This window comes from Lipotes vexillifer, unplaced genomic scaffold, assembly GCF_000442215.2.
Source record: "Lipotes vexillifer unplaced genomic scaffold, Lipotes_vexillifer_v1.1 scaffold644, whole genome shotgun sequence".
Lineage (NCBI taxonomy): Eukaryota > Metazoa > Chordata > Mammalia > Artiodactyla > Lipotidae > Lipotes > Lipotes vexillifer.
In genome coordinates, this window is record NW_006783288.1 from 362,518 (window position 1) to 385,776 (window position 23,259).

The 23,259-nt window shown below is 38.8% G+C and overlaps 1 protein-coding gene across 3 annotated transcripts in view; it reads right to left on the reverse strand.

Annotated features, from left to right (window-relative positions):
* The window catches only part of ELAVL2 (ELAV like RNA binding protein 2), a 133,160-nt gene that overhangs the window by 75,312 nt on the left and 34,589 nt on the right, over positions 1 to 23,259 (reverse strand). The gene's annotated exons all lie outside the window — the stretch shown is intronic.

Genomic DNA, 23,259 nt, shown 5'->3' on the forward strand with positions numbered 1-23,259 from the left:
AATATCAGAAGGGCATTAAGAGAAGCTATATTTGCCCACACTGTCACATTATACTATAAATAAATGATCCTTAATCCTGGGACTTAAAATTAAAAGTGAATCAAAACCCTGTGAGATTTTTCTGCCACTATAGTCAAAGGATCTCTAACGGTTTTGCTGAGAATTGTTCACATATACTAAGAGGCAGTAAACCAGCATCTTTCAATTGAAATAATTGGACCAATAAATAGGATCGTTTGAAGCAATGTTTATATAGGATGTCAGCTTTGTCCCTGAACGAAAGCAAGTGAACATTTTTTAATATGTAAATTGTAAACCCAGCACAATTTGAAATGAATGTTGTTATGAGGTCTCCAATATAGTTAATGGGCCATTTACCACTTATTACAACTTGCCCAAATACTAAACAGAGCCACAATACTGGCACAAAAGCCAAGGTTTACATTTTAGCCATATATGCAGATGCTTTAAATGGTCACCATAATATTCAGAAAAACTCGGTCTATGAAAATAAATGAGTAACAAAGGAGGGCTGAAAATGTCTTTTACGTGCATATTTATGATTACAAAATTTCATCCTTAGAGTTAAACCTGGCTGTACGTTATTTACTCTTGATGCAAGTGCGATGAAATTTGTAACATGTGACAAGAGATTCCATTTTCTGGCATCTGTCTAAAGGGTTTAACATACTCTTTACGGGATGCCATGAAAATGTTTTACTCTTCTTCCCTTCTCCCACTGTTACCAGGGAATTCAGTCTGATTCTATGTCCTTTACTTAAAAAACAAAAAAAACAAAAAAAAAACCACAGTTGAACTGAACCTGTGAAAAAATAAAGTGCTTTCATAGCCATGAAGTATTTTGACAAGAACCTAATTGTGGTTAGACTACATGGGTAGAACAGTTAGGAGGACCACACCTAACAGGTTAAACCAAGCTTAAATTTATGTCCTCCATACCCTCAGGAGTTAATACCTAAACATTCTTCACTACATAAAACCATAGATTCGAATTTAATCGCCTCATCCCTTCCATTCCACAGGAAGCGGACGCTAATGAGCTAATCTATTGACACCCCTCTTTCTGAAAGCCCCAGGGATGCGAACAATCACTTTATTGCACCAACTAGCTAGGAAGGCTGTGTATGGAAAATGATTCTACTGCACTTTTACATTTCAAGCACCCCAGACAGTTTCTCTGCTTGAGGCAGACACATACCTTTATGGGAAGTTATAAATAAGTTGCTCACATGGCCCTTACCTTTATGCTGGCCAACAATTCAGTTACTAAAAATGTAAAGCTACTTCCCCTTCACTTAAGGACAGGCAATTCTGCTCTACTCAATCTACCACAGACAACCAGGCTGTGCACTATTTATAGATTCTACTGGCTCTGAAACTCTTTGGAAGGAAAATAAAAGGCCATATTCCAGCAACAAAGAACCATTAATTTTAAAGCTTAAAAAAAATAATGTCTCAATATATGTTCGCCTCTTAATTTAGACATCAATTGTGTCAACTGAGACTACTTTTTCCCTTGTTATTCTCCATGAAATAATTTATGAAAAGACACTTGAGCACAGATCAGTCTAGAATATTCTAAACTTTCCCTGGGTTCCAAGAAATAATGATGAGGTGTTAGTTTGATGGGAGCATGGATTTTGAAGGGAGTGGAGGACAGGTGAGGAAGTGGCCTTTATGTTTTCACTCATAGTTTACTTCCAAATTTCTATAAAGACTTTTTAAATGGAATTTTTTTCCTTTTTTACTTAAATGGCCCTCTATGTACTTTCATATCTTAAGTTTCTCACAATAATGGATTTTAGGAAACCAATGCTACTGCTTGACTGCTTATAGCTGGGACTAACAGTTTCCTGGTCACATGAAGAGAAAAAGAAAAGTCTCTATTTTCCAAACTTCCTAATAAAAAATTCTGAAAGCTAAAGTAATCAGCTTCTTTCCTATTTTCAAACCTCCTTCAGACAGCCACCAAACAAGACAGATGGCTAATCAAAAACATACTAAATATAGTCTGAGAATTCTCATTAAGTACACTGTCTGCAAGGGGAAAAAAAGGTTTCCAAGACCTAGAATCCACCTGATTCAGGGATCAGATCTCTGGTTTAAAGTCACAGCAGGACTGCTGAAGAGGTCACTGCACATACCCTGGTGAGGCCTGCCTATCTGCACCAGCCTGTCTGTCCACTGTGACGCATACTATCCTGATCTGGGCCCTCATCTCTTACCTGGACCACCAAATTACAGCCTCCCAAAAGGCCCCTCCATCATCCTAATCCCCACTTTACACTCTTCCCAGATAGATTTTCCTCAACTCTCAATAGCTCTCTGCTGCCTATCAAATAAAGTACAAACTACTTATATTATTAAGAGTATAAACATCTGAGATCCTCTACAACTGCTTTTACCAGCCCACTTATTCAAGCATCTGAAAATCTGAACTGCTCTTTGTCCTTCATGCAATCACAGTGCCCTGAAAACCATACATTCTCCGGGCTTCCCTGGTGGCGCAGTGGTTGAGAATCTGCCTGCCAATGCAGACAACACAGGTTCGAGCCCTGGTCTGGGAAAATCCCACATGCCATGGAGCAACTGGGCCCGTGAGCCACAATTACTGAGCCTGCGCGTCTGGAGCCTGTGCTCCGCAACAACAGAGGCCGCGATAGTGAGAGGCCTGCGCACCGCGATGAAGAATGACCCCCCCTTGCCACAACTAGAGAAAGCCCATGCACAGAAATGAAGACCCAACACAGCCATAAATAAATAAATAAATACATTGTGTAAAAAAAAAAAAAAAAAAGAGTTATTCACTTTATCTATGGATTCTTTAAAGAATTAAGCAAGTGATTCATTTAATAGAAAATGCAAAATTTTTAAAAACTCAGAATAACTTAAAAGATGAAACTACTTACTAAGAGTAAAGCATGTCAGAAATTGGCTTGTAACCTATGACAGCCCCTTAAAGCTGTCAGAATTCAAAATAAAAAGAAATCTCAAAGTTCACCCCAATAGGTGAAAGACAAAGTAGATGAAGATAACGAGAATAAGTTACATTTTTGTGAAATGTAATTAAACTTTAAAATCTATATTCTTCAACAGGGTCATTTATACACCTCCACCATAGTCAAGGTTAAGCCAGGGGTTAACTCAATCTTGGTTATAGGCTAGAATACACTACCATCTAGTGAGGAATCATTCCAACCTCAGTGGGCATTATTAATTTCCATGCCATTATTTGGCTGTAGAACCTAAAACAGGTTATGAGCATAATAAGAATAAAATCAACTACTCCCACAGTTTTGTAGCAGAGTTCCTGTTTGGTATAGGCAGATAAATTTGAATTGCTAAATTAAGACAGTTAACATAGTAATCAACATAGAAATTGGATTAACTTCACATTCTTCTACAAAAGTCACAGCTAACAGGAACCCCCTCAGGGTAGTACAAATTGTGAAAGGCTGATTGGAAATCCTCAAATTAATCCCACTAGTTGAGTATTTTCATTAGGTAGGTTAAAAACATAGCTCCTCTGTAGGATACAGACAGTAGAATACTGTCATATTTGAGCTCCAAAACAGCAAGTATGCCTACTCTTAAAGGGAGTATAAAAGACAAGGAAGGTTTATGGTCACGAATATTGTTTTTTTTTTTAACTCAGAAGTGTTATAAAGGGCCACAATACTCCATCTGGCCACTAAGGTTATTTTACTCTTAACTGTCATCACACAGAAAACTAAAAACTATAGTTAGTGTTTAACCCCAAGTAGCTTATACCAAAATAAAGTGAACAAAATAAAATGTCAACAGAAGAAGGCATATTTCCTTAATAATGCTGAGGGGCTACAAATATTTCTACTGAACTTCAAAGAAACTGAAATTAAGGGACGCTACCCTAGAACATATAAAATCTTGTAGTTCATTAATGCATTGTGGAGCACAGAACAAGGGGCTCTCCCCCATCCACGGTAGGACTGTGAGAGTGTAAACCCTGATCAACACAGAGGGCCAGCTCCTTTCCTCTCTGAAATGTAGAACATTTCACTGGTATTCACCTATGAAATGTATTTTTCTTTTCAGTTGATGTTTAAAGTCCTGAGACTCCCAAGAGATAACTACGTTTGATTTAGAAACATGACTACGAATTATTTAGTACAGAAAGTTGGAGCATCTTAAAAAACATGATTCACACTAAGAAAGATACTTTATTTCCTTTGGTCCATCTCTTCCCCTCCTTCCCAAAAGATGGCTTTCTTTAAAAGCTATATTGCAGCTAGAAAAAACAAGCTACATACATCTGTGACTTCTTATGGTAATTAAGCTTATGGTTATTAACTACATTTCAAGAGGGGGCAAGGATTGGCAATCAAAGTGTTATTTTAACTTCTAGTGATTCCAATTGGGGGAGGGGGCCTAAAGGAGAGAATCACAAGGAAATTTCTGGTTAATCTGCTGCCTAGAAATGTGTATAAGAGTTAATGTTTATATATACACTACTAGGTACAAAATAGATAACTAAGGAGAACCTACTGCATAGCACAGGGAATTCTACTCAATGATCTAAATGACCTAATGATTTAGTGACCTACATGGGAAGGAAATCTAAGAAGTGTATATAAGTATACGTATAGCTGATTCACTTTCCTGTACAGCAGAAACTAACACAACATTGTACAGCAACTATACTCCAATAAAAATTAATTAAAAAAAAGAAAGGGCTTCCCTGGTGGCGCAGTGGTTGAGAGTCCGCCTGCCGATGCATGGGATGTGGGTTCGTGCCCCCCGTCTGGGAAGATCCCACATGCAGTGGAGTGGCTAGGCCCGTGAACCATGGCCACTGAGCTTGCGCGTCCGGAGCCTGAGCTCCGCAACGGGAGAGGCCACAGCAGTGAGAGGTCCGCGTACCGCAACAAAAAAAGAAAAAAGAAAAAAAAGAAAAAGATTCTCAGCATATGGATTCACCCCTTTCCAGGGATCAGCATTCTAAAGTGTTGGGAAGTGTGCATTTTAAGACACAGAAAACAAGACTCTTAAAGTTCTTTTCACATGGCCATGGTGCATACTTGTGTTACCTTCACAAAATAAATGAACCTAACTCAAGTGATACTTTTCATGACAAAAATAATAAAAAGAAAAACTAAGAAAAAAATAAGAGTTAATGTTTAAGAAAAAAAAAAAAGAAAGAAAGAAAATTAATGCGATACACTACAGATGAGGGTAAGGTCTTTCTAAGCCTCAGACCTTGCCTGCTTATATCCATAGTGGGCACACACACCCAATCCCAGATCTTGGATACCTCTCTAACATGAAAAAAGGAGTTAAGGTGCTTGGGTTCCCTGACAATGACTGTCACTTCAACTTCTATCAGACTTCCCACTTTGCAAATTACCTTCTTATCACTAAGGTAAAGCATATTTTAAATAAACAGTTAAGGATCTCTAAAAGTGCATTGAGGCAAGTTCCCCCATTGTATAAATGAACAATGAAGCAAGGGTGTGAGCATATATATGTATACAGAACCTATTTGTGTACGTACATGAATAGTTCCAAAAGTTGAAGAGAAGCAACCTCCATCTCCCATAGGTTGAAGTTGGGAAAGGGGGCACGTGTAACCACAGGCTATATTTTAACAAAGAAAAAACCCCACACATCTAGCCTTTGAATTATTTCCACTCTGGTAAGAGGGAAGGAGGTAAAGAGGCCTGTTCTCTATAAAAGCTTCAATTATATGCATATAATTTAGACAGATATATCAAAGCACTTTACAAATTCTGAAGTGCTATTATCATTATTGCTGGGCAAAGGAAAGATGCACCTTAAAGTGTTGGTATAGAGAACTTGCTCATCTGTCTTTTAGGTTAAGGCATAGTTGTTTTGTTTTGTTTTGTTTCCATGTCTCAATGGGCAACGGGGTGCAGAGCTGTGTTGGGAGCTTCTTAACTTGAAAAGGGAACACTGGACAGAAAGTGAAGTATGTAGACTGCCCAATCATGACTGTCAACTCCTGTGTAGGGCCCCTGAAGCACATGCTATGTTAAACTACATTTAGCACATGGTCACAAATGGTGACTAAGGAGGATTAGAATTTTTACTTAAAATGCTGCAATTTTCAACCCCTGACCTCCAAATACTATATTTAAGTACAAAGGATGCCAATAGCCTAAATGTTCCACATCGGAATTACAGCCTTGTCTATTTTAATTTACCTTACTTTAAAGAGTAAAACCCCGCACCCAACGCACAGAAGAGTACACATGCCTTCCATCCTCCCCAACTCAATCTTCTCATCATCAGCTTGCTCAGCCTCTTGGAATTTTAGTATTTAAGATTAGAAACTGCTACCTCACTGTTCCTTTTGCTAAGAACTCCAAGGATGACATAAGCATCTTCTATTTAAATTCAGATTTATTATTTACAATACAAGGCAGAAAAAGAATGCAGACGTCTCATCCATGATTGTACGCTAGATCGATAATCTGCACACTAAGATGTACTGCATAGTGTCACAGTTTCTACAATTCACAAATCAGGGCAATGATCCATATACATCCACACAGAACTGTATGGCCTCCTACCATCTTTCTCCTATCATGATTTTCAAAATGACCTGAATTTAAACATTTTCTAAGACTGCACTAATGTTGGTTTTAAGATCATGTTTAATTAAAATAAAAATAAATAAGGCATCCTCCTGAACTCTCCAAAGGATCTGGGTATCTTTTGCTACATGAAAGATGATCTGACTGCCTCTTGTAGTAGAATTTAATGAATCCTATGACTGAAAGAGAGTAGGGAAAAGTGAGGATGGAAAAGTAGCAGTCCTTGATTCCCTATTCTGGGCAAGGCCTGAAGCTTCATATTTTACAAACAAAATCCCATTTAATCACCTTGTGCACTATGAGCTATATACATTAGTTTCCATTTACAAATGAGGATTTCAAAACTATACAGCTATTAAGTAGAGAAACTGGGATTTGTAACCAGCGCTGACACTCCATCTGAAGTCTCCTACCTGATCTCTGCTTCCAGGCTTGTCCCTTCTCCAATCCATCCTCCATTCCACTGCTACAGTGATCTACCTAAAAACAGTCAGCATCCCAGGATCATTTCTCCTTTTCAGGCCTTCACTGACCCCACACTGCATAGAGAGTAACATCTCAGCCTGCAGTGAGGCATCATCGGACTTGACCTGGTTCTCACCTCCCCCTCCATGGGCATGCCCACCGCTCCATGCCCACCCCTCCACATTGCACACATGAGGCTCTAACGATCTCCCAGCGGTTCCTCCCACACACAGGCTGCTTCCCACTGTTACTCACGGTCTTTTCTCCACCCGCAAGAGCCTCACTACCTTTCTTCTCCTGGTAATGGAAACATCCTCAGCACATGAAAAGGAGGCACAACGCCTCCAGGAAGGCTTCTGTGAACCACTGAGTTGAGCCAGACACTCCTCCTCTGTGCTCCTATTAGCCCACGCTCACCTTTGTCTCTTCAGCAATAAATGTGCACAGAGATCCATAAAAGAAAGAGCATCAATGCCGTGAAGTGCAATTCAAGGTGACAAGTAAAAAAAAAAAAAAAAAAAAAAAAAACCCCTTATTTAGTGGATTTTTCACGTGGTTTTATATTCCCTGCCACGCAGGAAACCTTCTATTGCAACTCTACATACCTGGAGGAGCCAAAGTCACCGCAGGTTGTTAATGAAGGGGAAGGAAGGCAGACGTATAGTATGCTGTCATTCCCCACCACTAACATATGCACACATCCATTTCCAGACACACCTTTCCAGATACACCTACTAATTCTTATATTTTGAGCTCAAGCGTTAAGTTGAATCAGCTTTAAAAAAAAAAAAAAATCCTAGCTACAAGCCTTTGTTTAAAACAACACAAGCCTCAGGAAGGAAGAGAGGAGAATATAGGAGTGGTCCACTGTCATCACATCACAGTTTAAAAAAGCAAACTACACCACCAATGTGAAAAACCAAGACCACTTGGGGAGTTAACACCTCTCTTCCAGCCCAGCCAAGGTCTCAGGAAGCTGGGAGTACAGAAGAAACCACCCAGGAGAGAGAAGCAACATCCCTGATTCACTGGATATGACAGGCATACTGTGCAAGATGCTAAGAAAACAAGGGTATACAAAACAGACTCACATTCCACCTCTCAGGGAGCTTCTCTGGAACACACCTGCACCCAGAGAAGTCAAAGGCTCCCAAAGAAGTCTTTAAGAACACAAAGCCAGGAATAATAATCCCTCTGGACAGCCTATGCTAAATATTGAGCTGTCGAAGAAAAAGATAAAAGGGCAAAGTCACTGCTGCCATGGAAACTACCACTGCTAACTTAAACATCTGAGCCTGAACATATATTTGAGTAGAAATGAAGCATCTTGCTTCCCAATGTTTAAAATGCTAGAGGGTAATAGGAGATTGTACACAGCTTTCCCATTTCAACATTAAACTGGATTTCTGCATTATGAAAATTTGAAATTACAAACAATCACAAGCTGAAAAGTTTTCCTGATTTAGGACTGCTAGGAGTTTCTTGGTATCCACTTCCTGCTATACTTTTATCCCATATAAAGAGCAAGTTTCTTTAAAAGAATTCTCTCAGTACAGTAGATTTAACACATAAATTGCTTGGCAGGAAATGCACTGTATTTTACCACTGACAAGACGTTCAGAAAGTACCTCATATGTAACAAGTAACATACTAGTCCAGAGCAGTTATGATTGCAATCTCTTTCAGATCAACCTAAAAAGAAAGAAATTTTTACTATCATCTACTACTTTAATCTCAGATAGATTAAAAAAAACAAACAAAAAAGAGAGATCCTCAAGCCATCCTTGAGCCTATGGCCCCAAACCCAAATTTTTCACTCTTTCTGTAAGTAGAGTGGAAATCTACTCGAGTACACTCTAAGACATATTTTAAAGAGTTTCTTGACTTGATTTTGATTGCCAATCTCTGCTTGAGAATCATCAATATAAGGGAAGTAGAATGGTTTAAAAATGTGATTTTCTATACTCTTAGCCCTGCTCAAGCATGCTTTTTAAAGCCATCTTGTCTCAGGCTAAAACCCAAGATTCACAACAAAGGTCAGGGGACTGCAGGCCTTGGAAGTAAGTTGAGGAATCAGGATACTATTCTTCATTCTGTATTTCAAGAAGAGCAAGAACGGAGGAAGGGTATCACTGAGGTAGAAGCAGGAGTAGTAAATTAAGACTGGACAAAACTTTCACTGCATTGGAACACTCATTAGAGTGAATTTTACTGCCGTCAGATCAAGAAAGAACAATCACTATGCATCACTGGCCAAGACAAAGCAGTATTTCACCAAAGTAACTTCTTGTTCTAATTGAAAATGACCCATATCTTGACTTGCTGAGACTAAAAACGATTGGTTTCCTACATTTAAGAACAGACCAAAATGCAAACAAATGAATCCTCTTATTTATCTGTCAAGGTTGGCTACACATTAACTAAGACCTACTCAACATGGCCAACAGAAATGACAACAGCCAGGTGGCCACTTCTGACATTCTTCGTGGTATACAGTTCATCATATACCAATGGCACAGTGAATAATACCCAACAGTGGCTCTGACCAGAAGGAAGAAAATCTGGGGTAGCAAGTCAGAAGTCTTTCTAATTAAGGTATAGCGCATTCAAGTAAATGGCTAAGTCAGATGATCAGAGTAAATAACACCAAGAATAAAGACAATGGACTTAGCTTAATTCATGCACAAAGTCATTAAGAGGTTACAGGATCACATCTAAAAGAAGTAAGGAAAGGTGCCAAAAATATAGTCATTAGTAACCACATATGATCATGCATATGCCTCTTGGAGGAAAGCCAAGAGATAGATGGAAACAAGCAGTCAGGCAATGAACGCTCAAGATCTTCAGGCCAGAGTCACAACTGGATGCCAGAGGGGGGATTTATTCTGCAAATATGTGTTATTTGGTCTATTCAATGTCCTTTTTTTTTTTTTAACTAGTAGTGTTCAACATATAAAACTTCACCAATTTAGCGATTTCACATTTATTAAAAAGAATTCCCAGCTTCTCTTTAAAAAAATAAACGAACAGATTGGCAACAGAGGCCATATTCCCACAGAGCTATGAGCCAGCAGGCTGCCCTTCAAATGGAGCATGTTCTCTGCTGTTCTCCCAGTACCAGCTTTTCTCTTCGGCCTGACTGTCCTAGTCCCTGCAAGGGCTGGATCTCAAGTAAAACATCACAGCCTAAAGGTCAAACATGCTGAAGGGTGCACAGCTTTTCTACTATGGTGATGGAAAGTTTCAGAAGACTAGAATATTGGCAAGTGGGTGGGGGAATAGAAAAGACAAGAATGCCTAGCGTAAAATGCGTGAAAATGTCACTGTAGGTACAGTACAGAGATACACTAAGGATGGCCTGGAGTGGAGTGAATTAATCTTAACTACTTTTGACATATCAAGTTCATCTAAACTCAAGTTCTTTAATTTTAGAGCTAATTATCTATGAAATATTCCAAGGACTAAGCATAATAAAGAAGCAAAAAGAGGCATCGGGACTTCCCTGGCGGTCCAGTGGTTAGGACTCCATACTTCCAATGCAAGGGGTGTGGGTTCGACAACTAAGATCCTGCATGCAACAGGGCGCGACCAAAAACAAACAAACAAAAAGTATCAATTCCGTGTTACTATACATCCTAATAAGTCTTCCACATACATTCAAAGCACTCTTAAAAGGAGATCTATTTTGGCATGTTATACTACTCTGGATTAGGACTAACTAAAAGCTATCTTGTCCATACAGAATTAAGTATATCCTGTCCCTTCCAGAGACTGAGGAGAAAGTTAATTCAGACCTAATTAAATATTTTGAGACCATAAAGAAGGGAATGGACACATTAAGTGCTTTATCCCCAGTATTTGGGGCAGGTGGCAAGTGATCCATATACAAAAAGATAAAAATTACCTTGCATTATACCAGAAGCCCTTGAATTAATATAAACAAATTTCAAGGTCATCATCTCTAAACACTGTCTCATGACATACCACGAATTATATTTGGAGATAAAATAGAGGGTAAGTAGGGACAGAACAGAAACGTAAAGAGGTCTTACTTTGCACTTTCCCTGCTGCCTTCAGTGTACCCAAATAGATTCCCATGAAAACCTGCTTCAAACCTGCAGAGTGGGCAGGCAGTGGGACAAAGGTGATCCGTGAGCCTGCAAAAGCCCTGCCTAAAGACTGGCTGCTTTCCCAGTGGGGTGAATGCCCCCATTGGGAGGTGGTTAAAGGAATGAACCACTAGAGGGTAGGCTGAATGTATTCTTCCATGGCCCCAAAGCTGCTATTTTGTTTCCACTGTAAGTCTTCAAAGAACTGCAAAACTGTCCCTAGGTCCATTTGGCAACATCACAGAAATTACCATTTGGTTATAATCCTAAGATAATTAACTCACCATTCTTTCCAATTCTCCAGAAATAAAGAATTCTCTAGAAATAGAGGTCTGAACAAAGCAGAAGATACCACCACCCAATGCCAAATAATGGTCTCCCCCGAGGATCTCCTGAATTGTCTCAGCATTGAAAGTTTCAGTAATTTCAGAGACTAAGAGAAAACTATAGTTTTCACCTCTTCTCCTTAACTAAAAGCCACAGCTAAAAAATAAAAAGCCAGGGGAACTAAAAGATTGAGGGTTTTATATTATTAAATTATGCTTTATCAACTGCCAATCTTTAGGCTTCAGAGTATTACTTTAATGCTATTGATCCCCCCCCCCCCGCAAAATCCATGGTAACTTTCCTTAAAAACAAAACTCCTCATGAACTTCGAGTCCAATCTTTATAATAAGGTCAAGAGGCATGAGTTCCTAAATGTGCAGGGTATACTGCTCACTGTGCTAAACCTCAGATGTAACCTAGGTCGATTCTCTCTTCTTCCAGAGCTGTATTATAAAACATGAACTGGGAACAGACCAACACTTGGCATTAAATTTTTTTTGTTTACTAATCCAGTATGAGATTCCAAAACAAGAAAGTAATCAAACAATAGAGAACTTACCGAACAGAATCTGAAATTCTCAGGTTTAAACACTGTCAATTATTTATGTTCTCCCCTTGACGCCTGGTTGTTATAAACTCTTAAGGTATGCTTTCAGCCTAATAAACCTGGGGAAATGGTTTACCACATACTAAATACATCCAACTTGACAAAAGTTTTTAAGCACTGACTCCTTATGGGTCTTTGTATAATCACTTTCTCATTGTATTTTTGGTCAGTTTACTCTAACCTTATAAAAGCTAAACTCTAGAATATGTGAATTTCAGATAAGAGGTACACCTCTTAGCTCCCATTAACTATGTTGGCCCATGTCAAGATTCTTATTATATTCTTCATTAAGGGCCAAGGTTACAGAAATGAGTGCACTGGATCAGTCTGTACTCAAATCAAAATTATCATTATAACACACAGCAATTCCCAAGTATGGCTACTATCTCCCATACCTAAAATATCAGAATATCCTAAAATGGATACAAATTGCATCCACCTGTATTAAAATGAAGGCTTCAGTTTAGTTCTTCAGAAGAGTTAAGAGACGGCCAGGTAAACCAAGGTCAAGAAAAGACAAGTCTCAATTCTATGCAGCATTTGAGGGAAATCTAGAGTTTAAGCTTTCCCCATCGAACAAAGTTAGGGCTAGGAATTGATTGGGGGCAGGGGGCAAATATCATAGTTTGTGATCTTTGACAAATTTTTAACCTTAGTAACTTTCCTCATCTATAAAGTATAGATTTTTCCCACTTCGCCTAGCAAACAGGGCTTTTATAAGAAATAAGTTAGTGGATAAAACAACAGCTTACACATTCAAATTTAAATCTCCCTCCCAAATCTTCCTCTAAAACCACCCCTCCTGCCCCACCTGACATAGAGATAACAGCTTGATATATATTATTCCATTGTTTTCATCATACTTTTAATATATACTTATATACAGGTTGTTTTTTAAATAAATTCTTTGATTAAAACGAAAAAAAAGAATAGCTTATAAAAACTGTAAAATACTATGTACAGTATTGCTCTTAAGACACTAACCCTCTACAGAACTGTTTTCTGCCCTCCTCTTCTCTCTAACAGCACATTTCTAATTTGTGCTAAGGTCAAGCTGTCACAATCACTGTAACTCGGGAAATTCAAATAAACAAAAGTCCTGCATATGGGCCAGGCTGTGCTTTCTTTACTTGGTCCAAAGAATAATAATAATAATAAGGCCAGTATCTGCCTTAAACTGACCTGCAAGCAGACCAAAAACTCTCGTATACTAAGTTCCAAGTTCCAAATATTTAAACCACCAAGAGCAGACGTAATAGACTGAGTAAAGTTTAACATAAAAATGTTTAAACACATACCAAGTCAAAACACATTCTTGCTAAACAGTTGACAGTGATGTTCAGATGCCGATTTAAGAACCATGCAGTACAGATATCCTGCCATAATTAATAATTAAACTACATGGTAGGCATCTGCTCGGAGCCTAGCATATAACATAGGGTCTTATTAGCATGGTCAACATAATGACAGTTACCTGTAATTAATGTTAAATGTTTAGCATTCTTTAAAACATATAAGAGATTAGGCCATTTTAGAGAGCTGTAACTATGAACTACAATTAAGCCTAAGGATGATTAGTTATGTACCATACCACACCAAGAAAACCACTTTACACAGCCAAATACTTTCTGGTATCATCTGCTGATGAGGCAATCCTACCTGAACATACTGATAAAGTATCATACTGATACTGATAAAGAAACTACTTACAAGCCTACCAAACAGACTTGAGCACAAGGGTAAAGCATAACTGAAGATGGAAATCCCAGAGCACTGAAAAATGGGGGTGAGGTGGGGAGAATCGGAAGGAAAGCAGGGAGGCCAAACTTCTTTGACAGTCTTGTACTTAACCTACCAACCCTTTTTTCCCTCCTAGCTTCTCATCTCTGCTGCTCAATGAGCCCTCATCCCCTCTCCCATGTGAGAGTTCAGCTGGGTCCCCAAATAATACCCCAAGACACTAACTGGTAAATACCTGGCTTGAAAGAAGGAGCCCACCTCAGTTTCTATGCATCCAACAAACTCATGCCTCAAAAGGCAAGAAATACCTCCAAATGTATTCCAATACTTATGAAAGGTAGCCAAACATCTACTCGCTGGAGGATGCAGTCAACCCATTCCCAGAGGAACCACTGGGCAGAACAATCCTTACCTCATCTGTTAACCTTTACTGTTCAAAAGAAAATAGCTAAAGTGAACATGAAAGGAAATGCTCAAAAGGCTAAGGATGGAAAACGGCAAGATCTCAGCTTACAATCCAGAAGCCACTTAAATGGAGTGACTGCAAGCAAAACCAAAGTTCAACTGAAGAAACACACATCACTGCGGACAGCATGACAAACCCGTGTGATTTGGACAACTACAAAGTGGCCATCTACGAGCCTGCAAACAAGGATGGTCATTACATAAGAAAAGGCATCAGGAATCCTTTGAGATGGAGCTTTCGAATGAGGCTTGAGTCACAACTAAAAGGACACAGAAAAAAATAGATGCGCCTCAAATAAACATGTGTTAAGGACAAAGACATTCACATTCATTCTAATATGCAAAGCCTGTAAAATGCAGGGCTCTGTGCTGGATACTCAAGATGGCTCAGATGGCTCAGATAAGGATTTCCCACTTAGTGTCTAGCAAAGAAGGGAACACATGCAGAACCACAACACAGGAAACAATCTGCTACCTGTGGGGAGGAGGGATTATTTCTCGATGACAGAGGGAAAAAAATCAGGAAGGTTCAGAAAACAGAGCAAGGACATACGCACTAAGCTATCTGTTGTCATATGTTCACATAAGGGGATGAGACACGCATGGACTCAGACATTTAATAAATGCCTACTATGAGAGTCCACAAAACAGGCACTTGGGGAACCTAGTGGTAGAGAGATTAAACAAACAAAAGGATAAAACTACTGTTTAAAACTGTAACCCATGCCATGGGGAAAAGAAAAAAAGCATCCATGTGAATAAAGTAGGGAAGGTGATCAGGAAAGGCGTCTCTAGAGAAGTGACATTTAAACTGAGACCTCAAGATAAGGAACATGTTTAGCTGTATGAATACTTGTCTCTTTGGAGGGAGGGGATGGTGCCATGCCACATGGTAGGTGCTGTGGGCATGGAGGACCAGGAGGTAATGGTGAATAAGATACAACCTATGCCCGGAGGAATCTCATCTTAGGGAAGCAGGCACATGCAGAATGTGGAAACCCAGCAAGCAGAGTTCTACCCATATGGAACCTTAAGGACCCAAGGAGATCCTGAAACCCATCCAGCTTAACCATTCTTTTTTTTTTAAATGAAGGAAATGAAGCCCAGAGATTGGCTCAGGGGTCCCAGAACTAGGTAGAGGCAGAGGTGGGGCACTAACCTATTATTAACTCTCATTACTCGGCACTGCCCATTAGTTTTTTGATCAGAAAACTCATTTGGACAATCAGAGCTCAGTAAATTAGTAATGTACAAGGAATGCTTAATATCTGTGGGGAAAATAAGCAGACTCTGATCTAAGCTCCAAGCACTTCACTAGGCATTGTGGAATAATTTTCCCTGATCAGAACACAATGAAAAATGTAGCCAGTTTTTGGTGAAGTGAAATGTATTCATTTTCTCTTCTGAAGTTATGTGCATCCTACTTTGGGGTATCTAAGCATCCAGGAAATGATGATAATAGCAATTCTGTCAGATTTTTTTCAATGCCTTTCCTTGGCAAATCTATCAGTCCCCTCCCCTCCATATACTTATTTTTTATTGTACTTGCCTGAGAATTACAAACACTGAGTTACAGAGAGTAGGGAGAATGTGAGGAGCCACTAAGAGGAAAGGTCATAGCAGCACTGTTCATTAAAGCAAAAAAAGAAAACACCACCAGTGCTTATCAAAGGAAGATAAACAGCAAGGAAGATGTGAAGATAAATAAATGGTCATACATTCACCAACTGAATATTATTCAGCAATGAAATGAGGGCCCATGCACAGACAAAAGTACAGTACAAACAGAATTTTGATCAATTTAATTCTGTGTCCTTCAGGACAAAAAGGGATTTATAATCTTTTAAGTTATTACAGCTGCCCTTATAAATCAAATATAGTCAAAAAGAAACATTAGGGGCTTCCCTGGTGGCGCAGTGGTTGAGAATCTGCCTGCCAATGCAGGGGACACGGGTTCGAGCCCTGGTCTGGGAAGATCCCACATGCTGCGGAGCAACTGGGCCCGTAAGCCACAACTACTGAGCCTGCGCGTCTGGAGCCTGTGCTCCACAAGAGAGGCCGCGACAGTGAGAGGCCCGAGCACTGCGATGAAGAGTGGCCCCCACTCGCTGCAACTAGAGAAAGCCCTCACACAGAAACGAAGACCCAACACAGCTGTAAATAAATAAATTTAAAAAAAAAAAGAAACATTAAATTTTAATCACATATTTTTCAATTCTTATGTTATACTTTAAGGATCATGTGGAAACAAAAATAACATGGGGGAAAAGCCTTTCAAATTGGAGCCATTACAACTCAGCCCTCACTGCCTCATGTCTGGTTAACTCAAAACTCCCACCACAAACACAATCAGCCCTAAAACAGAAACCTGGACCTATTTTGCCCATTAACTGATGCTCAAGGTCCAGGTCAACCTGGAAACAGGCATTTCCAAAGCGTATGACCAGGTTCAGCCTGAGAAGAATAACAGGTTAAAAGTGGAGAGAGAAGAAATGGGAAAAACAGTTAATCCATTTAACAGAATTCTGCATAGAGCTGGCAAGACACTGGCTCCCACGTGAAGGAGGCTTCTCTCAACCTTTTCACTTTAATTTACAGTCCCAATGGAAAAAATTGTGACCTAAGTAAGAATTCTAGACCTTTGTGCCCTGAAGGTCACCAGATAAGGTCACCCTGAAGAGGAATTCTCCCAGAATGTGGGTTGATCTAGTGGAAGAACAGCCTGGCTGGTCTTCACTGATGCCACGCTCTATTTTGGATACTGTCTCAAGCTACCTGAACTTGAGAGATTTCTAAATCTTTCAAGGACATCCGAAACATTTTTGTACCAGAGCATTTATCTCTGTTATTGAAGAAAAGTCACCTTCCAGAAAAATTCCCATGAAAGCCCACATCATGTGCACTAATAAAAAAGTAACACAGAACAGGAGAAGCAGTTTAAAACGCTCTTCCATTATATATAAGGAAAGTCAAGGTGAACTTTAAGAAAATTAAAACCTTGATATCTAATTTTATCAAAATAATGTAAGCAATAAAGATGTAATTTACATCACGACAAACTAATACATAGCTCAGACTATTCTAAGCAAGGAAATTGGATGGATGCTTATTTCATACTGAGATTTATAAGACATGAATGATTTAGAAATGTACATGGACCCTGAGCTACTAAAACGGTGACAACCCAAAGGTGATTACTCACATATCAGAAAATCAATGGGAGTTTTGAAGAAGAATGTTTTACTCTCCAAAAAAAAAAAAAAAACGCAGTTCAACAAAAACCCACCTTTAAAAAATAGCAAGAGTTTTATCCCTTTCAACTGGTGTTGATCTGCCCTTTATCACTGGAAATAGAATATATCACTCAGAAAGTCACCCTGAAGCTATAAAGAAGCTTGGGGGCGGGAGGGGGGGGGTGGAATTAAACTTCTGGTAAGGATAGGACTAGGAGCCTATTAAGACAAAAAACTAAGACCTAAGTGTTCAAAAGCATATTAGCAGGAAACTTGCAGTGGATTCAGTAACAGTCTTTAGTGGCAAGAGAAAAAGAAAAGAAAGCCTTTAAAAACCTAAGCCACTGAAATTTTAAAATGACACCTACATGACCCAGTACTTTTCTATTCAAAGAATTCTGATGCTATATATCTATTTTTCTTTGGAAGCTTTTCATGTCTAATATATTTTAAGAGGTAAAAGGTATGGTTTTACTTAAGCACACAATGGAATAAAACATCACTGAGGACAACCCTGGACCTGTAAACAAATTTTAATGGAAAAGAAAAATACAAACATGGGGGAAAAGGCAATATATAAATGGCAAATGTGACAAAAAATCTGGGCATTTTGAAAAGAAAGACAGCATTGTTAGATGGGGTGAGAAAGACACTAGGTAGTATTGGTTTAATTTAGGGTGTGTCAGGCAGTGCGCTAAACCCTTTTCAGGGGCACCATCTCCATGCAATCCTAACAACCTAAGGAAATGGGTCATTTTATCCCGATTTTTCAGATCAGGAAATGGGCTTAGAAAAGATTAACTTGCCCTGAACTACAAAACTTGCAAATCCAGGTCTATCGGACTGTAAAGCACATGCTCTTTGCACCACTTCAGTAAAACAGTTGAAACAACCAATGCCTGGCTTCACTCCAGACCAATAAGAATCTCTCTCGAAAGGGCCCAAGGCACTGGGATTTTTAAAAGCACCTCATTTGATTCTAATGTGCAACCAAGGTTGATAGCCACTGCAAAGACCTTCATAAAACAGGTGGAGTATCAGCTGGCATGTGCAGAACAGACAAGAGCCAAATAATCAGAGAAAGGAAAGGCATCCAGCTTTTAGGGGGAAACAGGACTGAGCATCAGTGAAGCTGTGGAGGCAGAGCCAGGCCAGAGGTCATTCAGGGAGTCTCACCAGAGCAGTGACCAAAAGGCAGAGAAAGTCAACTGGAATCATTTTTGCCGACAACGCAAGCAAGGTACAGGCTGGGAAATTTGTATTTAGAAGACTATAGTAAGAAAGGGGCACAAAATGATTTTTATAGCTAATGTGACAAAAGGGCTTTGAATGTTACCAAGATAAGAAATAATAATTGACTAATCTAAAGCAAATGGGCAGAGATACAAAATATAGGAAGGGACAGATAATGAGCAGGGCTTGCTGAGCAATCAGATGTAGCTCAGTAGTTATAACGACAAGCTCTGCAGTGATCCTTTCTAACATTCATCATTCTAAGCCTCGATTTCCTCATTTAGAACATGGAGAAAATAATCACGCCATCTTGCCCACTTACTGGAAGGAATAAATGAGAAGATAATCCAAATAAAAGAAAATAGACTTGGAGCGTCTGTATTCCAGAAGTATAAGAAAATAGTACCCCAATTTTTTTCCTTCTTAGCAGTACATCTTTAGATGGCCTTGATAGCTTTAAAGACTTAGTAATGTAAAATAGAAGCATGACCTGTCTATTTAGTTTCTATTTTCAATTACTCTCTACATCAGTCCAGGCCAGTACCCAAGGAGCTAAGATGCAGCCATTTAAAAATGGTAATTTTTTATAAAGCAGAAACTAACACACCATTGTAAAGCAATTATACTCCAATAAAGATGTAAAAATAAATAAATAAATTTTTTAAAATGGTAATTTTTTATAAAGCAGAAACTAACACACCATTGTAAAGCAATTATACTCCAATAAAGATGTAAAAATAAATAAATAAATTTTTTAAAATGGTAATTTTTCCTAAATGGTAAGGTGGAATGTACCCTACTGCCCACAAGTGACTGTAATTTTACAGATGGTTAGTGAATTTATATATTAAGCAATATACTAACTTTATATAATTTATATACAAAAGCATATATTAAGATATACTCTGTATGTCCTCAACTGAATTCTTGGAGACAAATATTATTTAGGAAACAAATCTAGTAATAGGATTGGTTAAACTGTCAATTATTCATCAAAATAACCTGCACAAAATAAAGCTTGGTAGTCTGCAAGATTTCCCATTTAACTTTCACTTTCATATACCTTATTTTGTCTTCAGATGATTTCCCACACACTTAGTGGATAATCCTTTAGCTAAGTGACCTTTAAACCCACATTCTGAATGGCAAAAAATTGCTTCCTTAATAATTTGTTATATTACAATATATTGATATAAGCTACCATGTCTGGTCATTATGATGGAAACCTGATTTGGTAACTGGAAAAGAACTTGGGTTCCTTCTCTAAGAAAATAAATATTCTTTAAAAAAGGGGAGGGGAGCCAACACGGGGAAAAAATAAGAGTATAGATATAAAAAGAGTTAATTGCTTCTACTGTCCAAGTCTTTAAGTATAGCTTACAAACTAGAAAAAAGATATTTGAAGGTGTTTTTAAAAGAGCACCCTCTCTTGACTGTAGAAAGTAGGGCAACTCAAGAACTCATGGTCCTACAATGAAGTAATTACATTAATTTCCAATCCCTGAAACCAGTTCTCACAGGGAAACACTATAATGCTTTGGGTAACTCTTTAAGACACAAATGAAATTGTAGCTGCCAGAAGAAGGAAAAAAAAGCCTTTCAGCAAGTGAGAAGTTTTCTCCTAAATCATCCTTTTGCTAGAGAACCACTCTAAAAGAAGTCAAGTGTCCTACTGCTGTTCTCCTGTTTTGTACTGGAAACAAAGTATATCTAACAGGAAGAGAGCAGAGAGGAAATCCTGAAATTGACAACATTTTTTTTTGGTGAAAAGGGTAGAAGAGGACACAAAAATATACTGAAATGCCTGCTTGGATGAAAGGGCAGTGGATATTTTCACCAAACCATTTGAATCCACATTCTCAGAGACCCATACAAGTCCTTTCCCATTCTGTGCCTGCACAGGTAAAGCAAAAATATAGTTTTGGCTTTGGAATGGATTTTCTACTTAGGATTAATTACAGGCATATCGGCTGCCCTGCGAGTTTACTTTCAAATAAAATGAGGCCATGTAAAAACCTGACTGAAGGAAATGGGATAATATCCATCTCAGGCTCCATTCCTGTTCTCACAACTCAGTCTCACTAACACCTATAAACCTCAGCCCAAAGAAAGCTAGAAATCCTGCTGCATTCCCACAAGAGAAGAAAGTTAAAGGTTTGGATCTCTCATAGTTACCCTGAAGAGATAGATAGGAAAGCAATAGTTAAGCAAGTTAACCACAAACTGACTAGCTAATAACTTACCTAGGTGTTGGTCATTTATCCCAGAGCTTTGATTTTAGTTTCTGTATTAGAGTTCCACTGCTCATTTTCTCTTTAAGTTTGAGAAAACCTGGGCCTCACTAAGAAGTTGTGACTTGCAGATGTGCGCTCTGCATAAGTACACAAAGCAAAAGAAACAGAAGGCACCCCAAACCTCACATCTTTTAACATTTCCAACACAAATATCACGAGTTCCATGAACACTTGACCTCTTAATGTTCTCCAAGTAAAGGGGGCCCAGAGGATCTCGGAGCTGCACGGACACTTCAGCAGACATTCAGGGAAATCATTGCCAAGACTGTCTTGACACCTATAGCAAAAGCATCATGTCTTTTAAATACATGTTCTGTTTAAGTGGCTTTTAAAGCTTAAGCACCGTGCCTTTAAAAGCAGTTTATAAGAGGTCAGACTATAAAATTGAAGAGACAAGAAATCAATTGTGTATCAATTGTCAAAAAGCAACTTTAAAAGGTAGAGTTGGTCAGAAACTGTTGTACAGCGTGAAAGCGGGGAGAAATGTTCCACATTGGAAATGGCCAATCCCTAGGGTAGGAGCAAGAAAAGAAGTTTTTAACAGGCTGTAAGGATCAGAAAGCATTTCTCTTCTGCAATGAAAAAAGGAAAAGTATAGATCAGAAATGCAGGAAAAAGAGATTAATTTCTCTTCGTCCTTGGAGGAATTAAATACCTTTACCCCTGTCATGGACTGAATGTCTCTCCTAAAATTTATATGTCGAAGTCCTAACCCCCAATGTGACTGACTGTATATGGACAGAGCCTTTAAGTAGGTAATTAAGGTTAATGCAGTCATAAGGGTGGGTTGTAAACCAACAGGACTAGTGCCCACATAAGAGAAGGAAGATTCACCAGGAGTGTGCACAAGTTAACACCATGTGAGGGTACATTCAGAAGGCAGCCCTCTACAAGCTAAGAAGCAAGGCCTTATCAGAAACCAACCCTGCCATCACCTTCATCTTGGACTTCCTGCCTCCAGAACTATAATACATTTCTTTAGTTTTAGCAACCAGTCTGCAGTATTCTGTTATGGCAGCCCAAGTAGACTGATATAACCCCTAAACTAATTCTTCCTCTCGATTATCTTTTTCTTCCTAATGCTGCCACCCAACCTTCACAGGCTCCTGGCATCTGAACCTTGGCATCGAAACAATACCTCCTTACTTTTGAATTCACAACCATTAATTTTCCTCTCACTACTGACATCCACACTTCCATCTTACTATTTCCAAAACACAAGGGCAAACCTTTATCACCATATACATTGCTTTCTGTTTGTCTCCCCCCATCACCTACATTTCATCCCCATCTGGCTAGCTTCAACTTCCCAAAAACATCTCACTCTATCACCTGCTCAAATACCATCAATTACATCCATACAGGCCTGCATTCAAGGGTGTTTTCAACTTTGTAACAATTTACCTGCCCTAATGTTTTCTTCCAACTTCTCATGCAAAAACCGTGCACAAGGTCAAAATGACCCATAGCCATCCTTTGAATACCTCTCAAATTTTCCTATTTCTTTGCTTTTTTTTTCCTCATTGTTACAACTTAGAATGTCCTCTCTGCTCTACTTCCCCTTTCTAAATGGTGGCTGGAAGAGAAGTTACTGAAGAACATTATACAAGAGGCTGTGGCAAAATCTTCTACTCCAAAATGCTGCCTGTCGATTTATTTTTATTCAAATAGGCTTTTAGCCTCACCAAGGCATCATGCCAAGGTCTTACACAAGATCTGAAAGATGGTACCATCCAGTAAAAGAGAAGTAGGCAACATGACACCACAAACTCCACATCATGTCCATGCATCTCATAATACATCCCATCCCAACTATTTCTGGTTTGGGAGTAGAGAGGAGAAAATCCATGAGTTTTCAACTGGCCCTTGAAAACAGGCATTTGAAAACAGACTACATGCTCTACTTAGTCAATGATGTTTAACTTTCACAACACAAAAATTTCAGCTCCATATAAATAGGAAATGGGGAGATCACACATAGTTAAATTCAGAAAGTTTCCAAAAACTCTTATCTCCCCCTACATCTTACATCCTAGTAAGCATCACAGAAGGTCTAGAGACACCATGAGGCACCCAAGAACTTGATCTCCAAGTTCAACCAGTTCCCCTCTCAAACACACTACTTTATTTCCAAAACCACCACCTAAAAACCAGCAATGAAAGTTCTAAACA